The sequence below is a fragment of the Thermobia domestica genome, chromosome 5 (assembly GCF_964235325.1).
Source record: "Thermobia domestica chromosome 5, izTheDome1.hap1.1, whole genome shotgun sequence".
In the NCBI taxonomy this organism is placed as follows: domain Eukaryota; kingdom Metazoa; phylum Arthropoda; class Insecta; order Zygentoma; family Lepismatidae; genus Thermobia; species Thermobia domestica.
In genome coordinates this window covers 310777226-310799501 of record NC_137458.1, presented here as the reverse complement: position 1 = coordinate 310799501, position 22276 = coordinate 310777226, and the positions used below count along the sequence as shown (strand labels likewise).

The 22276-nt window shown below is 35.5% G+C and overlaps 1 long non-coding RNA gene across 2 annotated transcripts in view; it reads left to right on the top strand.

Moving 5' to 3' along the window:
• LOC145684958 (uncharacterized) overlaps positions 1-22276 on the top strand; it is a 92936-nt gene that overhangs the window by 1136 nt on the left and 69524 nt on the right. Inside the window, exon 2 of one of the 2 annotated variants that reach the window (XR_014131436.1) lies at positions 15520-15626. This is a non-coding gene — a long non-coding RNA (uncharacterized LOC145684958). Of the gene's footprint in view, positions 1-15519; positions 15651-22276 lie in introns of both variants that reach the window. The other variant, XR_014131435.1, reaches the window with a different exon arrangement.

Below are 22276 nucleotides of genomic sequence, written 5' to 3'. Positions count from 1 at the left end.
ACTGTTGTACTGTTTGGACATCAAATGTCACTAAATGCTCTGATGCAATAGAGAATATACAGTTTAAATTCTTAAAAATGCTTCCATAGAAGAAAACCCGTTCTACTCAAAGTATGTTCCCTATGAAGACTTAGTAACGAATTTTAGTTTTCGAACATTAGAAAAAAAAGACATGGGCTTTTGATTTTGTTTTATCTTACATAAATTAATAAACGGTAAAATTGATTATCCAGAATTAGTTCCAGAAGTATTATTACGTGTCCCAACAGGTAAGACTAGAACAGCAAACACTGGGACATTCTATTGTAGAAAAGCAAGAACTAACATATTACATAAGTCTCCTCTGTGGAAAATGTGTGCTTCATATAGCGAAATGATTAGAGTTCATGTAGTAGATGTATTTAGTATGTCAGAAAACAAGTTCAAAGGAATTGTCAGGAAATAACTTCTGTATAATTAAACGACATATATTTGTGTATGTATAATAGTGTATGTTAAACAATTATATATACGACACTATAACTGGGCCTTAAACCTGTTGTGTTGTCCTTATGAAATAAATAAATAAATAAATTATTCAGTAGTTCCTCATTAGGAAGTTTCCGCCATCCCCCATTCCCGTCTATCTTGGATCCGAATATTCGCCGTAGGATTGTATTTTCAAATACTGTCAATCTGCCTTCTTCCCTTAAGTACGCGACCACGTTTTTCGCTACGGTACAGCTTCGTACAAAAGTTTCACAGCGAAATATCGCGTTACTGCTTAATAATCCGTCCTTGGCATATGGTGCCATCTGTGGAAGAAACAGTGTATTAGTTTCAACTGCAGCACTAGTACGTTGGAGCAATGTTTGTAATTTGAGGGGGGAAAATCGTAAGTAAATTTAGCAAAAAGGGAATTTTTCGTTAAAACGCGATTATTCAGGAAAATTCTTGCGCTGACTGATTGGCCAATATAAATGCTTCAATTATTCTTTATTCTTCAGAGAAAATAATACAATAACTATAGTTTGTGTATGCGTGTCTTCAAAGTAGTGTAATTTGCACCCAATGTTGGATATGTGTATTTGTGTGTATATTTTGTTCAAAAAAAAAATGAAGGAAAAATATAAAAATAGTAGTAGAAAGCAAATGAATAAAACAAATGTATTGGGCACTTCGTTTAATATAGGTAATTAATTTTATCACATAAATTTGAAATGAAATCTTTAACTTTTACGTCCCACGGTTCTGCCTGTTAGGCTAAAGGATGATGAGAAATGAATGAAATGGTGGAATAAAGAAAGTGGGAGGAAACGGGAGAACCCCGAGAAAATCCATGAGCATGGTGTTTGCCCACCACAAAGTCCACACGGCATGAGCTGGAATCGAACCAGGGACCCCAAGCTACGGAGGTGAACGTTCTACCACTGAGCCACCGCGCCCCCTATCACATAACTTGTCATAAGAATTTGACACTTAACAAACTAGGGAAAATTTGATAACAAAAGGGAAAATTTTGTGGCAGTCGAGGGAAATTTTCTTAATGAAACTTACGACCACTTGGCTGGAGGAGATCATTTGAATCAGTTGTAGTGGATCGAGCTCTCACGCTACAAGATAATGCTTCAGTCCACACGGCCGCTATAACCAATGCTATAGTGAAAGACTATGGATGCATGAAGAATAACAACCCATCATATAGCCCAGATTTAGCACCGTAACATTCATGTGACTTGGGGCATTGTCATGCAGTATACAAACTCAACACACAGCAACTGATTCAAATCACTGCTTCCAACGAATTGACGCAGCTAGACTGTTGAAACTAGTTCATTATTTCTTCCACAGAGGGCACTATATACTATGAACGGATTATTACGAGCTATACGAGCAGTCAGTTCGGAAACTTTTTGAAATACTCTCGTAGGTAATACATTTCTATTACTACTACTGGTTAGTGTCCTCGATTCCCTGAAGAATGGAGACCTTCAACAAACTGACAGCTACAAATAGTGGAATTAGTTTGATTTGATTTGATTTATGAGTTTAGTGTCTCTTTCAGCAGCAAGGCTATATGAGACGTGGACCTACGTCTCTTAACGTGTTATCCGAACAAATGAGTTCCCGCCGGATATCGAACCCGGGTCTCCCACTCCAAAGGAGCGTACATTAGCCGCTTAGCCACGAGAAGAAGCTCTCGTGGAATTAGTAATACTGGAGTACGAGTATTCAATTCAAAATGTATGGTCATCTCGGTCAGTTTAAGATGGGGTAATCATTCAATGTTTCAGTAAATAAGAAAAGAACTTCACAGTAAAACTATCATTAAGAGGTCCCACCATGGCGAAGTTAAAATACCGCTAATTTTACAGTCATTGTGTAATATCTTCAAACAGATAAAATATAATGAAAAAGTGGAACAAGAGCTCGCTAGACAATATTATTTTACATGAGATATCATTATCACGACTCACTTATCTGCTTTCGATTTCCAGCTATTTAGGAAATCGGTATTTATTTTGTTTTTTTCTAAATGGCTGCAAACGGAAATCTAGTAAGTGACACGAAATATCGGTCCCTCATGAAAAATAATATTGTCTAGCCCACTCTTGTTCCACATTTCGATTACCTTTGATCTATTTGAAGATATCACATCACTACTGTTAAATTAACGGTATTTTAACTTCGCTTTGATGGGTCCTCCTAAATTTAGGAATATTTTATTTATTTATGTATGTATGTATTTATTTATTTATTTATGGTTACATATAGATCGCAACAATTATATTACCTAATGATAGTGACCTAGTCAGTTTGTATATAATTAGAGCATGCTTGAATTCACTTACATGATTACAAATACACATTTATAGATATGGCCATTTTAATTAATGAGTCTTCAATAAGATTGCACAATAGTTCTTAGAGAACGATCGTTTATAGTAAATATGTCAAGTTCAGGATGACATATAGGAGTTAAAAATATAACACATTCTCCTAATAGATGACATGTATAGCGTATTTGTTCTAGCTGTAGGTAAATGAAAAGTATTATTTCTAGGACGCGTGCTTTTACTTGGAACATGTAATTCTATCTGGGATAGTAAATACTCAGAGTCTATATTATTTTGCAATAATTTCATTAAGAAAATCAAGAGTTGGGTGATGAGATATCGTGCTTACGAAGGAGTTCGGTATATTTTTCGAATTTTGGATATAGTCCGGTTTTCTTACAAGTTAAGTACCTCACAAAACGAGATTGAATCGCTTCAAAACGTGCTTTGTTTTTCTGATTGTTGGGATGCCATATGATTGAAATGTACTCAAGTTTGGATCTAACGTAACTATTGAACAGGGTTTTAAGAACCTTCGTATTTGAAAAGTCAAAGTCAAATCTGATCTGAATAGTTGTAGAAATTGCTGTAAATTACAGAATGTAGATTTATTTTATTTTCTTCTATTAACTTTTTCATGTTACCTATTTACATTTAAAAAAAAAAATAGTTGTAACATACGACGTAGTCCTGCAAAAAAGCTTTCTTAGAGGCAGAGCTCTTTGGTGGGAACGACTTCAATTGTGAAGATTGATTTTACATGATGATCTATATACCCACCAGGTGCACCATATTTAGTCATAGATCGTGATTCGAAGTCTACATAAGTAGTAGGCCCTATTCTTCTTAATTTTGGTACTCCATAAAAATTGAAACACGAAAGCTTAAATATTTTATTCTTCAGTTTTCGTTCACAGTTTACTGTTTGTCTTTGGTACTGAAAACTATGACGCTACTTTAAAAAAAAAAAAAAAACACCCACGCTTGGATATATATATATTTCTAATTGTGGTTATTACTGTATAGTAATTCGAAGTTCCTGAATCCAATTGAACTACTTTCAGAGATGTCTTGTTGGAAATAAACTTCATAATGATGGTAGTTAAATTTACTAAGCTGACCTTCTATTTTAATAATACATTCATAAATCATGTTTAGGTCGCATTAGTTTAAGGTCACTTGGACAGTGCTAAAGCAAATGGTCAAACAAATTCCAGCATGCATTGCCTGATTGTTGTCAAATACAAGAACTCTATTTTCGAACAGTAGCGAACACCTTTTTCATTTAGTTAGTTACCACAACTTTGATACAAAAACTAGTCTTGCCTTTGTCATAAACAAGTTTCTTATCATTGAAATGAAAGCAAGTTTCTTCTTTTTAATTTACAGATGTAGAAGGAAAATCAAGAAATAAAGATAAAAGAGCTAGTTGCACTGGAATTACAAACTGATATATTGAGATTAAATTTCAATATTGAATTCCATAAAAAAGGATTACCTTCTTTCCTCTGCAAGTGTGTTTGCTTTATCTTTCACTACCATAATAGATTATTATATAAAGGGGAACCTGCGGTTGTGTTTGTAGTGTTTTACCCTTTCTGCGTGCGAGTGCACTTTTCCTTCCCTTCGTTGTTCATGATGAGGTACGTTAGTTAAACTCGTGACTTTTAAGATTTGTTTTTTCCTGGAGAAAGGGGGATGCCAAATGATGCAATTTCACGTGGCGGCAAATTGCCTAGGGACGGCCCCGAATTTTTTATATAAGAATAGTTTGGTTTCTTTGCATTCAACTTCATCAAAGTAATACAAAAAGTGCAATTAGTATGCATCGAAGCGTGGACACATTTACTATTGTCATAAGAGGTGCTTCAAAGATAGCAAGTTTACGTCAGTATTCTCAAAATTCCATTCCAATTCGATAGTCTCAAATTAGTATAAAAAACGCAATTAGATTGCGTGATCACTTTTTAACCTTGGTATCTTTGAAAATGAAATGAAGTCTTTCAGTTTTACGTCCTAGGGTTATGTCGGTTAGGCTAAAGGAGACGGTGATGAGAGATGAGTGAAATGAAGAAAGTGAAAGGAAACGGGGGAACCCCGAGAAAACCCACAAGCACGGTGTTTGTCCACCACAAAGTCCACACGGCGCGAGCTGGGATCGAACCAGGGACCCGAAACACCGGATGTGAACGCTCTACCACTGAGCCACCGCGCCCCCCTTAACCTTGGTATTATCGCTAGTTATTTCTGATATACATTTTTGAATGATTTCCATATTTACTCTTTGTTGGAAAGACATTACTTATAAATTAATAAATAGACTGGTAAAATCCATGAGAAAGGATAAAGATATATAAAAGATAAATACAATTATCGGAAAGTGAGAATATATAACAGACAGGGTAAAGAGAAAAAAGAACATAATATAAAATAGAATATCCTACAATGCAAATCGAACACGACACCTTTTGACTAGAAAATTTACAATTAATTTCTACTGTCTACATCTATATCTCTGGAATTTATCTGCATCGTTAAATTAAAACGTGCTCCCAGCCTACAGCAGATTAATTAGTAATTATGGGAGTTTGTTCGTTATCTTTCAATAATAATGGACTTGATTTCGTCTATTATTCTTTGATGAGTAAGCATGTCCTTTCAAGCGGCATCTTTTCATGTAAATAATTACTTTCTGAAACAAAAGGCGATGATTATTAGTCAGTTGATTTCTCATTTTGATGCCATGATCTGTGTTATTGATCATATTCTGTTTTTGTTTTCTGTCTTGTTTTAAGAAGTGGTTTAACATTTTTTTCTCTTTCTAAGTCTCTTTCAGGATATGTGAAGTTAAACATAGCAAACGAGGTACCAAATTCCAGCAGTACTTCAGAATATCTTCTAAAAGAAAATAGTTTTTAAGTTTAGTTTACGAGCTAGAATTTATTTATATATATGTACAGGGCGCAAAATTTCAAAGTCAGATGCAATCGCCAATCCAAAAATTATGGTCGCCAATATCTCTCACGTACAAATTATGAGAAGCCCCCCCCCCCTCCCCAGGGCCTTTGGTTTGACAAAGAAAGAGATTATATCAAGGCATAAAATTTCAAAACCAGATAATTAGATTCAGGATAATCAATTTTGAATTTCGCAATTCATATACATGTTAACAAATATCTTGCCTTTTAAGACTTCGCGTTCGTGTAACGCTTTCTCTCTGCACTGAAGTTGTCGATTGTAGTTTTCCGATCAAAGTCCTTAACTGAAGGGTCATTGATGGAAATTGTCAGCAAATCATCCAGTGTGTCAGTCTTCAATGAATTCCTGTAGGCAATCTTAACTCTGTTGAGACTGCTGAAGTCTCTCTTACATGAAGCCACTGGCGCAAATGCCGGGGGGATGAGGGGGACATGTCCCCTCCAATCTTGGAATTAGGGGGACTGTCCCTCCCAATAATCCGATTTGAAATATGTTTATAGGGAGAAATGTGATGATTTGTGTCTGATGTCCACAAAGAAAAATGAGATGAATTTGATGTGCCCCAGAATAAGCTTCAAATCTGCCCGCCTCCCAATGTTAAAGAAAACTCTGGTCCCATGATCCTTCGAAGCATTGTTTTTCAACTTCATAAATATTTTAAACATCGTTTATATATATATACGGTGTTTCAAAACAACACCGACAACGTTTGGGAGGTGATTCCTGACACAAAAAGTATAGATCAACCTGGGTGCACAAATGCTTCCTTTCGGAGTTATAGGCTGCCGAAAATATGAAAAAATGAATTTAAAAGGTCCATATCTATAGTAGTCGGATCAAGACTTCACTTAGGAACTAATATGTACGCTATCCAAAAATGAATGTTTCAGAACCCTGAGGTACTTCCACAACAATTTTTTATAGAGGAATTTGGCTACGGGCATATAATTTGAAGTACTCATCAATTATTATTAATTTCATGACTGCTTTCTTTAAGTTAAAAAAAGTAATTTGTGCGCAGATTTACGAGCCATTTTTTTTTAGTTCCTAATCTCCACTATTATCATTGTTAGACCTATATATCACAGTCGAACTCTCGTATGGGTATATTTTTAGCGTACTCGTGTTCGGCGTGGAAGACCCGACGTCAACGGCAGAGCTCATATGTGGTGCGGTTCCCAAGCTAAGTTGTAGGTTCACGTCTCATGTAGCCTTGCAGCTGAACGGGACGCTAATCTCCAATTCAACAAAAAATATTCACAGTCATTGCTATTCTTGTTAAAAAATAAGTCCTTATCTACAACTATGACTATATCCCTGATGATAGAACTTTATCTTGTTATGTTATCCCTCATGGGAGGACAATATTAAGATGGATCTCGCAGAAGTAGGAATACAAAGTAGGAATTGGATCCAGTTGGCTAAGGATAGAAGTCAGTGGAGATCTTTTGTGAACGCGGCACTGAACCTCCGGGTTCCATAGGCCATAGAGTTAGTTAGTTATGTTATCCGTCAAACTAATTAAACACGGGCTCGGCATATTTCATATCTTTGGGTTGGAAGATTCACGGACTTGTCTCAGAGCTTGTGAACATCTCTCTGCAATTTTCGACCGGTATGACATGGAATTTGTATGAAAATGGTTATTTCGTTCTGACCTTTTGAATACTCTCCCATTTTGAATGTAAGTCTCCTTCCCATCTCACTGTCATTGAAAATGCCCCTGATATAATGTCTTTCAAAGCAGTAGTGTCATTTCAGGACTCACTTGGGGGAGGGGTCAAGAGGGGGAGGGGTAATTGACAGTTTTCGCGTGATTACATAGACCTATACATCTGAAATTGAGGTGGGAAAACAATTAACTCCTCTGCTCCCTTACATAACGCCGCTGGTCGAAGTATGTTAATACATGTTACTCGTGTTTTTTTTTCTTTCTTGAATTTACTACTGCACTTATCCGAGTGTCGGACGACACTGAAACTGGCAATGATCGGATATACATGAACATGGCAAATGATCGTATAAAAGTAAGGAGGAACGCCAGGACCTATTCCTCACTTCCCAAACATATCTATAGTGGCAAACACTTCCTAAAACAAATTTAATATGGGCAAAGATAGGCACGGGGGGCAACATGACGTCATGCGTCCCCTCACCTTTCCAGATCTACTTTTAGCCCTGGAACACGATCTTACTCTTAATGAATTTTAACCCGAAACAATACGCACATTTTGTAGAACTCGAGGAAACGACATACCAAGTTTCATTAAAACCGGATAAACTTTACGAAAAAAAATAGTGAAACAAACAGCTACAACTTTGTCAGATCACGGATATGTGTTAAAAAAATGAAATCTTTGAGTTTTACGTCCCACGGTTATGCCGGTTAGGCTAAAGGAGACGGTGATGATGAGTAATGAATCAAATGGTGGAATGAAGAAAGTGGGAGAACCCCAAGAAAACCCACGCACACGGTGTTTGTTCACCACAAAGTTCACTTGATGGGGGCGGGAATCGAACCCGGGACCCCAACCACCAGAGGTGAACGCTCTACCACTGAGCCACCGCGGCCCCAGGATACGTGTTAAGTGGAATGGTAGACGTTTAGTCACACTCGCTTCTATTTAGCTATCAACAACCAGTAAATTCCTTTCCTGTACGTTTCAACGTTTTAAATCACTTTATGTACTGCGCGTGTTAATTTAAGCGTTAGAATACAAATTCCTGATTGCAATTAGAGTGGCACTGATTCCAAGCTTGCTTAATAAAGAAATTATCTCCCTCAAAAAATGTATGTTCATTCATGCATAGAGTTCAGAACAGAAGCACAGTAACGAAGCCATCATCTCCTGTATTGATCATACAATTAAGAATCGCGCTTAGCAACAACCTCTAGGGAAAAAAAAAAAAGAACTACCTCGACAATAAAACCAGGAAAAACTGGCGAAGTAAAGGGAACAATTTTTTTTTTTTTTTTACACTTTTTTAAAACAGAATACAGGGAAAATTACGTCCTATTTGGGTCGTTTGGTCTCTATCGCGGGTGGAATGTTATATTCAAGGAGACATCCTAAATAGAGGGGTAATTCCAAAGAAATTATCGTTTTAGAGCTCAGGGAAGTGTGGTAAATGAACTGTATTCAGAAGCAAACCTTTTGTATGTGATCAGTGTACTGGCGCTTCCGCGAACAGAAATTATTATTGTAGTACTATATGGTGGCTTGGTACTCTGTGTGTGGGATGACGGTTTATAATTACAAGCCTACTGTATGAAAAAAAAAAAGAGAGAATGTTTCCAAATTGCTCTGTAAAGCAGTTGGCGAGTACCAACACTAACCAATTCCTCACTTGTGCTCCTACCTACCTATCTCTCGGTATCATATTAAGAGAATGTTCTCTTTCTCTCAACTCTCACTAGCCAGCTTTTTTCCCTTTCTTTCTTTCTCTCTCTTTTTCTCTTCATCGCGTCCCTTCTGCCTCAATTTTTGTGCAATCTCAATCCTGTCTCTCTCTCTCTCTCTCTGTTCCCCTCCTGTCTCCCAATCTTTTTCAATTCCCGCAATTGCATGTTCTTGCTTAAACCAGCAGTTGGAACTGGTGCTGCACTCTGGTGGAGAAAGGTGAACTTGCTGACTTTGTCATATCTTTTTTCATATACGTATATATATATATATATATATATATATATATATATATATATATATATATATATATATATATATATATATATATATACTAATTCTGCGAAACCATGAAATTTGTCTGTAGGGGATCGCAGAATCAGATTTTTTTTATTTCTTTTTTTATTAAGAAATGCTGAATATGCGAATACTCTATAGCATTTATTCCTTTCTCTCTCTATTTACATCTCTGTCTCTATCCATCTGTCTGTGAGGATATCTATCTCAATGTGGATGTGATTTGTGTTTGTGTGTGTGTGTATGTGTGTAAAATGTTACAACATAAGCACCCCTATCAAGATGTATGTTATATTCAACTTGCATAGTAGGCGCCAAAAGTTTGTGAAATGGTCGTGGGAACATTATTAAAAGAATTGTCTTACTCAAACTACACAAGACGGTACTTCGTACAGATTTCGGACCAGTGGCGGCTCTAGAGGGAAATCACATCGGCAGTGGTGGTGAAACCGACTTTCAACCCCTCCACAACTCAAAATCAACCGCAGAGTTTGGGACCTCGAGTTATTTTCTCACTTTGTAGGCATTTCTTCAGTACTAATGTGAAGTACAAATATAACAGGAAACAATAACGAATTATATTAAGACAGTGTCAATGAAAAATTTCAGTTTAACGTCCCACGAGTATGTATTTTCTTGGTCAGGTTATATGGTTACTTTCTTTGTTTAGTTTAACCCAGTGGTTCTCAACCTAACTCCTAGAACGACCCCCATTTTATTACATCCTCTTGCCAACGACTCCTTATAATTTCCGGTTTGTAATTAACTTATGTGGGATTTTTAATATAGACCCTACCTATTGCAGAGATTTCATTATATCCATCTATTTCTATAATAGCAGAATTTATTTCTTCTATATAGTGGAAAAGTAACTTCCCTAAAAGCGAATGGATTAACACCAAATTGGGTAATTCATTCATTCATATTATAAATATCAAATCCGATCCGTCATACTGTTTCAAAATGGAAGCCGTTTGAAAATTTTAAAACTTCATAACTTCCTTAGTTTTGGATCATATGCTAAAAAAAAAAATAGTGATTTCTAATTTTGGTTTAAATAAACTTGGACAGTTGTTAAAAAAAGTTATTTTAAATGACTTGATCAGGCGCGGGCGGGAGCTCATGCGGTTTGGATATCACGTTAATTAGTAGGTCCCGTCGCATATAGCCTCGCTGCTGAAAGGGACATTAAACTCAAAATCAACTCAATCAACATTGACAATGTGCGTCACGAAGATTGAACCGGACGTTGCTGCACTAGTGAAATCACTCAGGTATCTCAATAACTTTCAAGTTTAATTGCTCACTCAATTTCTATATGCTTTGAATGCTTTCAATTTCTATATGCAGGTTTTGTTGCATTTGTATTTTTCTGGTATTTCAATATGCAGTTCTCATTAGTTTCATATCGTACCGCTTTCATTTACATTGATTTTTAAACAACTCAGCACCTGTGAAAAGTGTTTATTACAACTTTTATTTCTTTCTAACAGTACGTTTAAAAATGAAAATATGCTTATCAGAACAAAATTCAAAATAATATCTTAAAATATTTTCCTGTATGAGATTCTAATTATATTTATCTCTTCCTCTTATCTTCGCGACCCCAATGAAACACTCTAACGACCCCCCTAGGGGTCGCGACACCCAGGTTGAGACATCCTGGTTTAACCAAATACGTATTTGGCCATTTATACCCAACATTGAGAGTCATTAAATACTTATATTATTTGATTATCAATTTTGTTATGCCAATCAAATTTGAATTTATTTGGTTTTCCAGACCGCAATATTTAAGACAAAGGTGACGTATATCTAACTGACTTATGGGTATTCATGGTAGGAAAACATGCCGTGAATAGGTTGCCTCAGAAATGGATGTTGGTTCAACATTAACTCCTTACCGCATGCCGTGCCATATATGGCACATACTCTTTTTTTGTTTTTAGCTTTTTTTTTGTGATTTATCAAAGGCATCAAATGACTGTTTTGTCTGCTGTGTGAGATATTGACGTGTATGAATAAGAGATTTTGGTGTCATCTGACATGTTCTTTGTGAGTTGTAAGTGTGTCATATATGATACGTACTTATTTCTCGTCGGAATTAAGTGAAACGTCTAAAATTCAAGTTTTAATTCATTTTTGAAGTTTCCATATGAGGATTCCCAATACTGATTTTTTTTCGCTAAAAGAAAAAAAAATCACCTAGAAAGGGGTTAACAATCAATAACCTTCATCTACACTTAACCCCTTTAGTTTGTTGGTTTCACATTCGGAAAGTTCAGGTTCAAACCCTGGAGCTAGCAATCTTGACAATTTTCCCTGAGATTTTTCTCAGCCATACTGGACAAATTCTGGGATGATACATTTAAAATTACAGATGGCCGATACTATTTCCTTCCTCTCTTAATCTATCCATACAAATAGGATTTCATTGTTATTAACACCTTAACAAAAAACCAACAGTCATCTACAAGTAGTGTATGTAGGGGGATATTGGGCTCACCGAAATAAATTTGTTAATTTGTTAATTCCACCTACAGCAATAATCCTTCTTACCATTTCTAAGCATTTCACTGACTTTCCATATGTTCTCTATTCAGAAATAATATTATATTGGCCAAATTCTGTTTCATGTAAGAACTGCATTCTTTTTTTTTTTTTTCTTTTTTTCGTCCATTTTACTCTTAGTTGTTATTTTCTTTCGTTTCTGCTATGATATTTTCGACCATTGCTAGTTGTGATTCAAGTCCGCCGTCGTCAGTAACACTAAAACTAAGAGTTGATAAGCGAAAGTGGTGTTGCACACCAACTTGCATGGATATCAACATAACGGAACTTTAGTTATTATAGCAAAGGAATATTTATGTCGTTTAGTTATAAAGAAAGTTAAATATTTGAATTAAAGAAAATCAAGAGGGGGGAATAAGTAGCCTGGAAAATTAGGTAGGGCAAGAGGATGCTTTCTTTTTCTTTTATAAATAGAATAAAAGGTTAGATTCACTGCTAAAGTTTTGGATCATACCACATAAGATTGAGCAGTTTGCAATTTTTGCCACTAAAACTGCAATCAGTGTATTTCAGCTTCAACTTGTCCCAACATTTTCTTTCACGTAAAAACGTACACAGATAAAACTGAATATTCACATTTTTTTTTCTAAAATGAAATCAGCTAATTTCAAATAAGATTATAAATATTCAACGTGTGTTTGCAGGAGTGTCATTTCAGGTTTTTCTGGGGAGGGGGGTGTCATTTCCTTCACGACACCGACAAGTTTCACGTTTCTTCCTAGTATATTAGTAGACAATCGATTAAAATATATTTAATTCTCAAACTCACGTGGGCAATTGCCTCCGTGCTTCCCCGTACCCCGTTCTCCCCCGAAACAAAATTCTTAATATGCCACTGCTCATCCAAATAATTCCTGTTTTCATGCAAGTATAGAAGAAACAAGCAGTCATACTAATAAAACGTGCAAAATAAGGAATATGTTGCCGTTTTAGATAAAATAATGCGATAAAGAACTTTGTTCCTAGTACACAAACAGGAAAGATGGCAGGTCTTCAGCTCGTGTAAATGTTGACGCAAAATTCATACGCTCACAGCACTAAGTTTGCAAAGGATTGTATAAAATATAACGGGTTGTTCATTACATTGTATGAATATTAAATATACAGCAAGAAACTTTGCTCATGTCAAAAAATTATAACTAATTCGAATTAACGCTGTTAGTTATTGAATAATTGTGCCTTAATTGAAAGGATACGGTCCTGGTGTTCAAATAATATAAACTTTGCCTGAGTTTTCGCCCTTATTGAAGTTTCTTTGGTGAATATTAATAAATGCATTGATGAGTAGTTAGGTGGTTTCACATAGTTCGAATTTAATACTTCCAACAAAATGATTTAGTTGTAAGACTCAAACCTTGAACACAACCAAATATTGTAGTATTTCTAATTCAAATACTACATATTTCGTACGGATAACTTTTTTTTTTTTTACTTGGTTCTCGGCGTGGGAGATCAGGGCTCGATTTTCCGGCGGGAGCTGATGAGGTTTGGATTTCACATTTATCAGTAGGTCCACGTCTCATATAGCCTCACTGCTGAACGGTATGTTAAAACTCAAAATCACCTCACCTCCTTACTTGGTTGTTACAAAGTGTAACAAAACTATTTGCTGCTAGTGACTAAACATTTGATTGGCACTATATTGATCAAATGATTTGGTCGGCAACACACTTTTTTTTTTTTTTAAATAATGATGACCGATTTTTCATTCGTGTATGTCTAATTTTGGTCTTTTAAAAGAAGTATTGCTTACTATTAAAGAACTAAAGATTTGATTTTTAGTTGTGCCAATTTAAATTGAATGAATAGCAATAGGAACTCGATCATTATAAAATTATTATTTCATTTTTTTATTTATAAGTCGCGAAAGTTTTGAGATAAATCAAGCCTGTCAACATTGTATTTTTGTTTGAAATTTTAGAGAAGGTTAGTGCATGTACTGTAACACGTTGCATATTTAGTTCTTCGTGAAACTAGAATTTATGTTTGGCAATCTTGCAGATAAAAAAAGAAGAAGAAGAAGTTCACTATGAAATCGCTGGTTTATTACATGCTTCGGTCAACCAGGTCTTTTGTAATTATTTTGTAAGTTATACAGTTATTGTGTTAAAGCTTTGATACTTTACCCATATGGATTGTATTTGCTTTAGTATTGCATATTAGCATGAAATTATCGTATCGATACAGTAATTGAAAGGTTTGGTGCAAGAAGGAGGCAGCTCCACTTTTTCTAGTATGTAGCAAATTTAAAACAAACGTTTTAAAAATTCAGTTTTCACCGAAACCAAACAATATTCAGGCTTGGGTTAGGTTATGTGGTATCAAATATAACTGACCAGAAGACACACCATTGCATGCGCCTTTTTCTTTTGTATGTGATACGGCGTGCAACTCAATAGCGGCACAAAGTGGAGCTGCCTCTTTCTTGCACGAAACCCTTCAATTGTCGTTTCATTTTCAATCCCTGTCATCGTTTATTCCATTGTCTCATAACACCAAACTGAAGAAAAAAGAGAAGACGAAGATTTACTGATGTTTACAATTACAGGATTTCAATTTGATTTCAGCGCCCCCTTTCAGCAGCGAGGCAATATGAGACATAGCTTAATATGGGATCCGAACCACATGAGCTCCCGCCGGGAATTGAACCCAGTTCTCCAACGTAAAAGGCAATTTACAATAACACTATCCAGGTAAATCATTATGTTAAAGCATATATACAATTCAAAGACATAATTTTACAGATAAAGAATTAAGTTAATCATATTTGAGTTTTGAAATATCCAAAGTTTTTTGTCACCATGCTTTGCAAGTCATTTTGAAAAATAATGAACTAAAAGTACACTTTGAATATTTTAAAACTCATATATGATTAACTTAATTCTTTATCTGTAAAATTCTGCTTTGTAATTCTGCCTTTGAATTTGTTCCCATGTACAACTATCTTATGTCATTTTGTAAGTTCATACATTAACAAATATGATGATAGAAGTATATTTCTGTAGGTACATGTACCTATCACAACGAGTATAGTTAAGTGCATGATCTCAGCATTAGTCGAAAAACAAAACTACTTGGGTACTCTATAGTTAGACTATAGTAAGAGAAGACCTCCGTATCCAATCTTGGATCCGATGTTAACATTAGAGTTAAAATTACAATTTCTGAAGTGTGTAGTCTACAGCAGTGTTATTCAACCGGAGGTACGCGTACCCCTGGGGGTACGCGAAGATGTTTCTCGGGGCACGTAAACTGAATGATCTTAGTTAAAGAAAATTTTGAAATTTCCCATGTTAATTTTTTCCCAGATGTGCTGTTTATACCCTTGTAAATAGTCTTTTGATTGGCACACTGATTGTCCTTTTGTTAAGTCTTAATTTAATCTCTCTTTTTATTCAACAGAACATGTGTATTAAGTTTAATAAGTTAATTTCGATTTAATTTCTTTTAAACAGCTTCAGGGATACACAATAGGATGGCAAACTGTGTCTAGGGGTACGCGAGAAAAAAAAGGTCGAGTAGCAGTGATCTACAGGACTTGAATTATACATTACAACCATCTGTAAGTCTATAACTTAAAAATAAGGTATGTACTCACTTCATATTTGTCCATGCCTAGCCATCATAAAGCACTTGCAAACATTACTACACACACGACTAAAACATAACTTACACATATTAAAATCATTCTCCGAAACTCAATTCTTTCCATTTTAACATAAACAGAATGATCATGAATACTGGGGTACGAATTATCGATGTCTAGATTTCTAAGAAAAGTTTGTTATTGCTATAACTACGATACTTCTCGCATACCTCCCTAAATCGTGTTAATTACACACACACACACACACACACATATATATATATATATATATATATATATATATATATATATATATATATATATATATGGCCGCTCCAAGTTTATACTAAAGAGGAACGTGACTTTATGAAACTCAACTCTGTTGTGGATGATTCTGTACTCAGAACCATGTCAAATTTCCAGATGATGTGCCACTTCGTTAATAGTCACTCGTCTTTCTAACAGAACGATGTCACGTGTACGCTCAATGTTGTCATCATTTGTGACCGTAGATGGTTGTCGGGCATCTTGCTCGTGCGTAACACTTCTGCTACCATTTTTTAAAATTTTTTTTTCAATCCATTCATAGTCCCATATTGTGACGAAAGTCTTTGATGAAATTGTGGCGCCTGATACATCTTCTGACCAGAAAATTCGGATCACTGCTCGTTATTCCTCTTTGGCAGGGGCCGCGGTAGCTCAGTGGTAGAGCGATCAACTCTGGTGTTTGAGGTTCCTGTTTCGATCCCAGCTTACGCCAAGTGAACTTTGTGGTGGACAAACATCGTGTGTGTGGGTTTCCCGTTTCCTCCCACTTTCTTCATTCCACTATTTCAATCATTTCTTATCATCACCGTCACCTTCAGCCTAGCCGGCATAACCGTGGGACGTAAAACTCAAACATTTCATTTTCCTCTTTGCTGCAAATGGAGCGGCCATAATCTATTTGCAACAAAATGAAGACAAAAGGAGGAAACTTTCATAGTATGACCACAACAGCAGAACAGTAAAATAAAGGATGACAGAGATCAGTATGTAGAATGCAAAACAGTTATATATACTAAATGCTTTAACTATTTTAGACCTACCTCGTAAATTTTTAATAATTTTAACTTAAAGTATTTTGCATCACGATCTCCTTGTGGACATCATTATTCTATACAAGCCATACTTCGAACGGGCAACCTAGGAGGTAAAAGAGACAAAATCCTAGAAAAGTAAATTTTTAAAAAGTGTATCGACATTTTAGAATCACCCTATATCGTTACAAACACGTGTACAGGGCAATGTGTGCATTTGTATAGCTCATTTGAGATTATGAACCGCTTCCCTTTTCTAATATACAAGTTCCGATGCAGGATATAATCGCCTTTACGGCCATAACAGGAAATATATAGACTTAGAGTAAGCTTCTTATTGCTTACATGCTATATGTATTTTCTGTGTTATTGTGTGTTCGCATGTATATACCATATTCATACTCTGAATGGGAATTAAATGGCTTCCGAGAGAGAGAGAGAGAGAAGGAAGGAGGTAAGGAAAGGAAATGATCAATACTGTAATGAATAGAGAAGTTAATTCCTCGTTAAAGCATTTTTTAAATAGTACTTTAAAATGTATTAAAAGAGTATTAACAAAGCATAGAAAAAGATTTTCGTTGCTTGTTTATAATTAAGCCATATGAAAAACGTTTTATAAGGATCATATCAATTTAAGAATGTGAGTACACAAACCAAAATAGTTGTGCAAAATTATTTGCGGATAATGAAGGGGGAAAAAATCATTGTTCAAAGATCTCATAACCGAACTAAAAAAAAAACTTTCTTGAGGGTGTATCCTCATGCGTAGCTTTCGATTTGATTTGATTTTCAGTTTAGCGTTCCGGTCAGCAGCGAGACGTGGGCCTACAGCTTAACATGGAATTTGAGTCACATGACCTGCCGACGGGAATCGAACTCGGGTTTCCCACTTTTAAGGCGCGTACGCTAACAGTTTACCCACAAGGAAGTTCTGAGAAGCTTTCGAAAAAACTGATGAAAACTATTTTTGCTAACATGAAAACTGATACTATACTATAATCACGCCATCAATTAAGGTAAAATTGAAACTAAAATATAGCCTTGTCAAGCCTATTTTGAAGGTAATGGCGGAAAAACACATTGTACAGCACAATTGATGAGATATACTAAACAACAAAAAATGCAATGGTCCGAGGTTAGTTCCTTGTGGCACACCAAAATAACTATGTCATGTAACTTTATATCTGATACTAACCTTTGGCTAGCTGCAAACTCTGTCCCATGATACTCGCGTTAGCTTGCCCTCGCACCTCTAAAACCCACAACTTTGTTACAAATTTCAAATTTCTTTTATTATTTAAACTATGTGAAAGATAAGATTTTGTATCCCAGGAAAACTCTCATTTAAATAATATAGGAATTTCTTGATCCTTTAGACCCCTTAAAAACTAAAAATATTCACTTTTGACAGTTTTACTATGGGTTAGTCCCGGAAGGCTACAATCACCCAAATTTCATCATTCTAATCCTGCCAGAAATGCCTAAAATTTTTGGGTGTAGAAGATTTTTGGATATGAATAACATATGTAAGATTTTTCAGTTGCTCATACAGTCCCAATAAAGTTGTAAATTTTAATTTTTGGTGATTTACTTAGGTAACGCTAACAAAAAAGCACAAATATACTGAATTTCAAGTTTTTATTCCAATCCCAACTACCAAAAATACGAGATTATAAATAAAAAAAAAGCCCATTAAATAACAGGGGAATTTCTTCATTCCCTTTTTAGACCCCCTAAAAATTAAAAATATTCACTTTTGACAATTTTCCTTTAAGTTAGTCTGAAAAACCTACAATCATGCCAAATTTCAACTTTTCACGTCAACCGGAAGTACCTGTTATATTATGTCAGTGAGTGAGTTCATGTAGTTTTCTATATAGTTAGGATTTTGCGAGCAGAATACTGGTAATTTGTTACAGAGTGATTAATGGATATAGCAACACTGCGCAGGGCTTCTTCACAGGCCGGTAGCCAGCCCAAAAACGTAGGGGGGGGGGGGAAGCGGCTGAAGTTAGATAGTGCCCTATCCAACCATATTATAGTTCATTTGCAAGCCTGTCGTGAAAATTTTTGGGGGGCCAGCAAACATTTAGGGGGGCGGCTGCCCTAGATCCCTCCTGGATACGGGCCTGCTTCTTGGTAAACACAAAGATAAAATGGAAACGAAAAAAAGAAAACGCTAAAATTTATGAATGCTACGCTATTGTCCTAAAACTGTAACAGTAGTTGAAATAAATTGAAGAGTGACAAGTAGTCACTGTACATAAAACAAAATTGATGAATTCAGATAGTTCTTTTTTTAATTTATTCATTTGCTTAAAGAATTTTCAAATACATGTATCACATCAATCTAACTGCACAAATAATATCGAGAAGTTGGGAAGAGATCTTCGAAAGAAAAATATTCAGGAACGACATTTAAAGTTATTATCTCGGTGTTATCTTGATGAAACTGACCGAAAATTTTGGGAACAAGCTAAGATGGTACACCTAGACCAGTGGTTCTCAACTTATGTGTCGCGACACAGTGATGTATCACTCAGTCCCCTAAAAAAGTGACGTGAAATTTTAGAATTTAGAAATCATGAAGAATTTAATAATAATTAGTTAAAATCAAGACAGACTGTACCAGTCAACACCTCCAGCGGTAGCAATAATACTTAGTGCTATATAGAGTCATAAAAATTAATTGGTTTCACTATATTATTATTATTATTATTATTATTATTATTATTATTATTATTATTATTATTATTATTATTATTATTATTATTATTATTATGTATAATAAAAAAATAAAAACAAAGTGTCGTTATGTCCTCGATGTTTAGTAAAGTGTGACGTTAGTCAAAAATGGTTGAGAACCACTGTTCTAGACCGCCACATTCGAATCAATGATGGACGCTTATTTAATAACTAATTATTTACTTGTATTCATAAATGCATAGATGGTTGTTTCCTTTTAACTGTAGATGCTATTCCTACCCCCATTTCACCCACTTAGGGCTCACTCTTAAAATATAATTATAAATATTCCTCTCACTAACAATTAAATTAGAACATTCGGATCCATGTTCGTTCAGGTAAGATCGAATTGAGTCTGAAATATATGGAATCTGCACTGTACAGAAGTTATGTGGGTTGCGGATCTTTCAGGCGATGTTTGTTACCAATTATCCGACTAAAATAGCTTTTTCTGGTTGATTATTACTTTGGAGTTTTACATATCTTTCAATACTGAGGCTGTATATAAGACGCGAAGTTACATCTTACCGTGAGAGCTGGATTAAATGAGCTCCCACATGGGTCTCCTGCGCCAAGGGCGTACATGCTAACCATATACCCAAAATGAAGCTCATATTTTCTTTGAATTCAAAAGTAGAAGTTGCTATAAGATTCATAGCAAAAAAAGAAAAAAAGATTTTTTTTAAATTTTTCGCCCCACGCTTATGCCGGCTAAGTTAAAGGGGACGATGATTGTGGAAAATGGGAGGAAACGGAAGAACCTCGAGGAAACTTATGAACATGGCGTTTGTCCACCACAAAATCCACTTGGCACTAGCTGGGATCGAACCAGTTGTCCCACGTACCAGAAGCGAATACTCGACCATTGAGCAAAGCATTCATAATAATTAGGGTAGAGTATTAAAGTAAACATTTGTCCCTAAATACGTAAAAAAAAAAAAATGAGAATTTTGGGATGTTTTCAAAATATTTAAGTTTTTCCCTACTTCATATCTCGAATTCTCTAGATCTGACACAGAACCCCCTCTTGGCTATATGGCCAGTGTAAGCGCCTTCGTCCATGCGTAAGACCTAAGTTCGATTTCCGATGGGAACTCGTGGGGTTCGGGTCCCACGACATTAAGATGTAGGTCCACGTCTCATAGAGCGTCGGTGCTGAACAGGACGCTAATCTCCAAATCGAGCAAACCAATCAATTAGATCCGAACAGAATGGAGAACAATTTGAATTTTGGAAAATAACATATACCTTTTCTTGTTAGCATTTAGAACAGTTTTACTTACATGTTGTGGAAGAAAACAGTATATACATAAATTCATTTTCTCTAGAAAAAAGATCTTACAAATTATACTAGTCCTCTTCGTCTTCTTTTAAAATGTATTTATTTGGTACACAATGATATTATCAGTTGTATTTCCTCACCAAAATGCTACAAAACCTAATTTCAATTTTTTTCCCTCCGTAGCTTCATCCTACAGATATGTATCCGTACACGAATGACACCAGTCTCGTCTTTGGTGCGAATGGTCCCGCATTCGATTCCCGGCTCACAGTAAGACAACGCCAATCAAGCTGGAAAAGTCGAAATTTGAAGTTGATCAAAATTATGAGGAACGACATATGTCTGATAGGATAAAGTCAGAGGCACATTAATCTGCGATTGGCCTAACAAATCTGGGGCTGAGAAGTAAAGTAGTATAACCCTGTTTTCAAGACAATATTTTATTAAATTGCGTCGATTGTTTATTGACGGAAAACTTGTTTACTTCCTGCGTATATATCCATATCTCAAAACTTTCCTACTGTCCCTCATACTAATGTAAGAAAAAAAATGATAACTCAGTTTCAGCCAAAAAGTGACTTGACATAGTTTCTCTGTCAGCCACAGAACTATTACAACGAGATACTTTGTATCGGTTGATAATTACTTGTATCTTGGGCAGAAAGTGCTTCTACACAAGCACTATACCTGATATAATGTTACTTAAAAATAACAAAAGAAGAATGTTTTTAAGATATAAGAAATATACATTATTATTGTATAGTTGGTTGCTATGTAGTTGTTTATAGATACTCAATGGACATGTTTTGATTGCAAGTCAGTTTGTGTGAATATACGTTAAAAGAGAATCAACGAATAAATTATCTAATACTTATCATGGACTTGTAATTTCAGTAGAAAAGGTGATAATACTAGTGAATATAATTACGGAAGATATTTTAAGGTGTAAACAATTATTGCCACTAAAGATATACTTATATTATCAGCCGAACCAGGGTTAACGACTACCTTCGGTGAGTCGTTGTACTATGGATGACTGTACCTCTGACTTTACCATGTCAGACATATGTCGTCACTCATAATTTTGATGAACTTCAAATTTTGATGTATTTTTTCAGCTAGATTGACGTTTTGTCCCACTACGTGGTGGAGACACTCGGTCGAAAAAGTGTAAAAAGCTTTTTTCACGACAGTCACCTTTTTCTGGGTTTTTCTCATTGATACCAGGCCAATGCCGAGGTGGTAGCTAATGTACTAGTCCCCAGGCGCTTCCTTCCTTCCTTTTCCTCGGATAGTGTAATGACCAAGGGACGTCATCCCTCATATACGTGACGGGCTAACATGGCCATAGATGGAAACAGCCCAGAAATCTAATTCCTAATCCTAATACTAGTGACGGCCTAACATGGCCATAGATGCCGATAGCCCAGAAATCTAATTTCTAATCCTAATACTAGTGACGGCCTAACATGGCCATAGATGCCGACAGCCCAGAAATCTAATTTCTAATCCTAATCCTA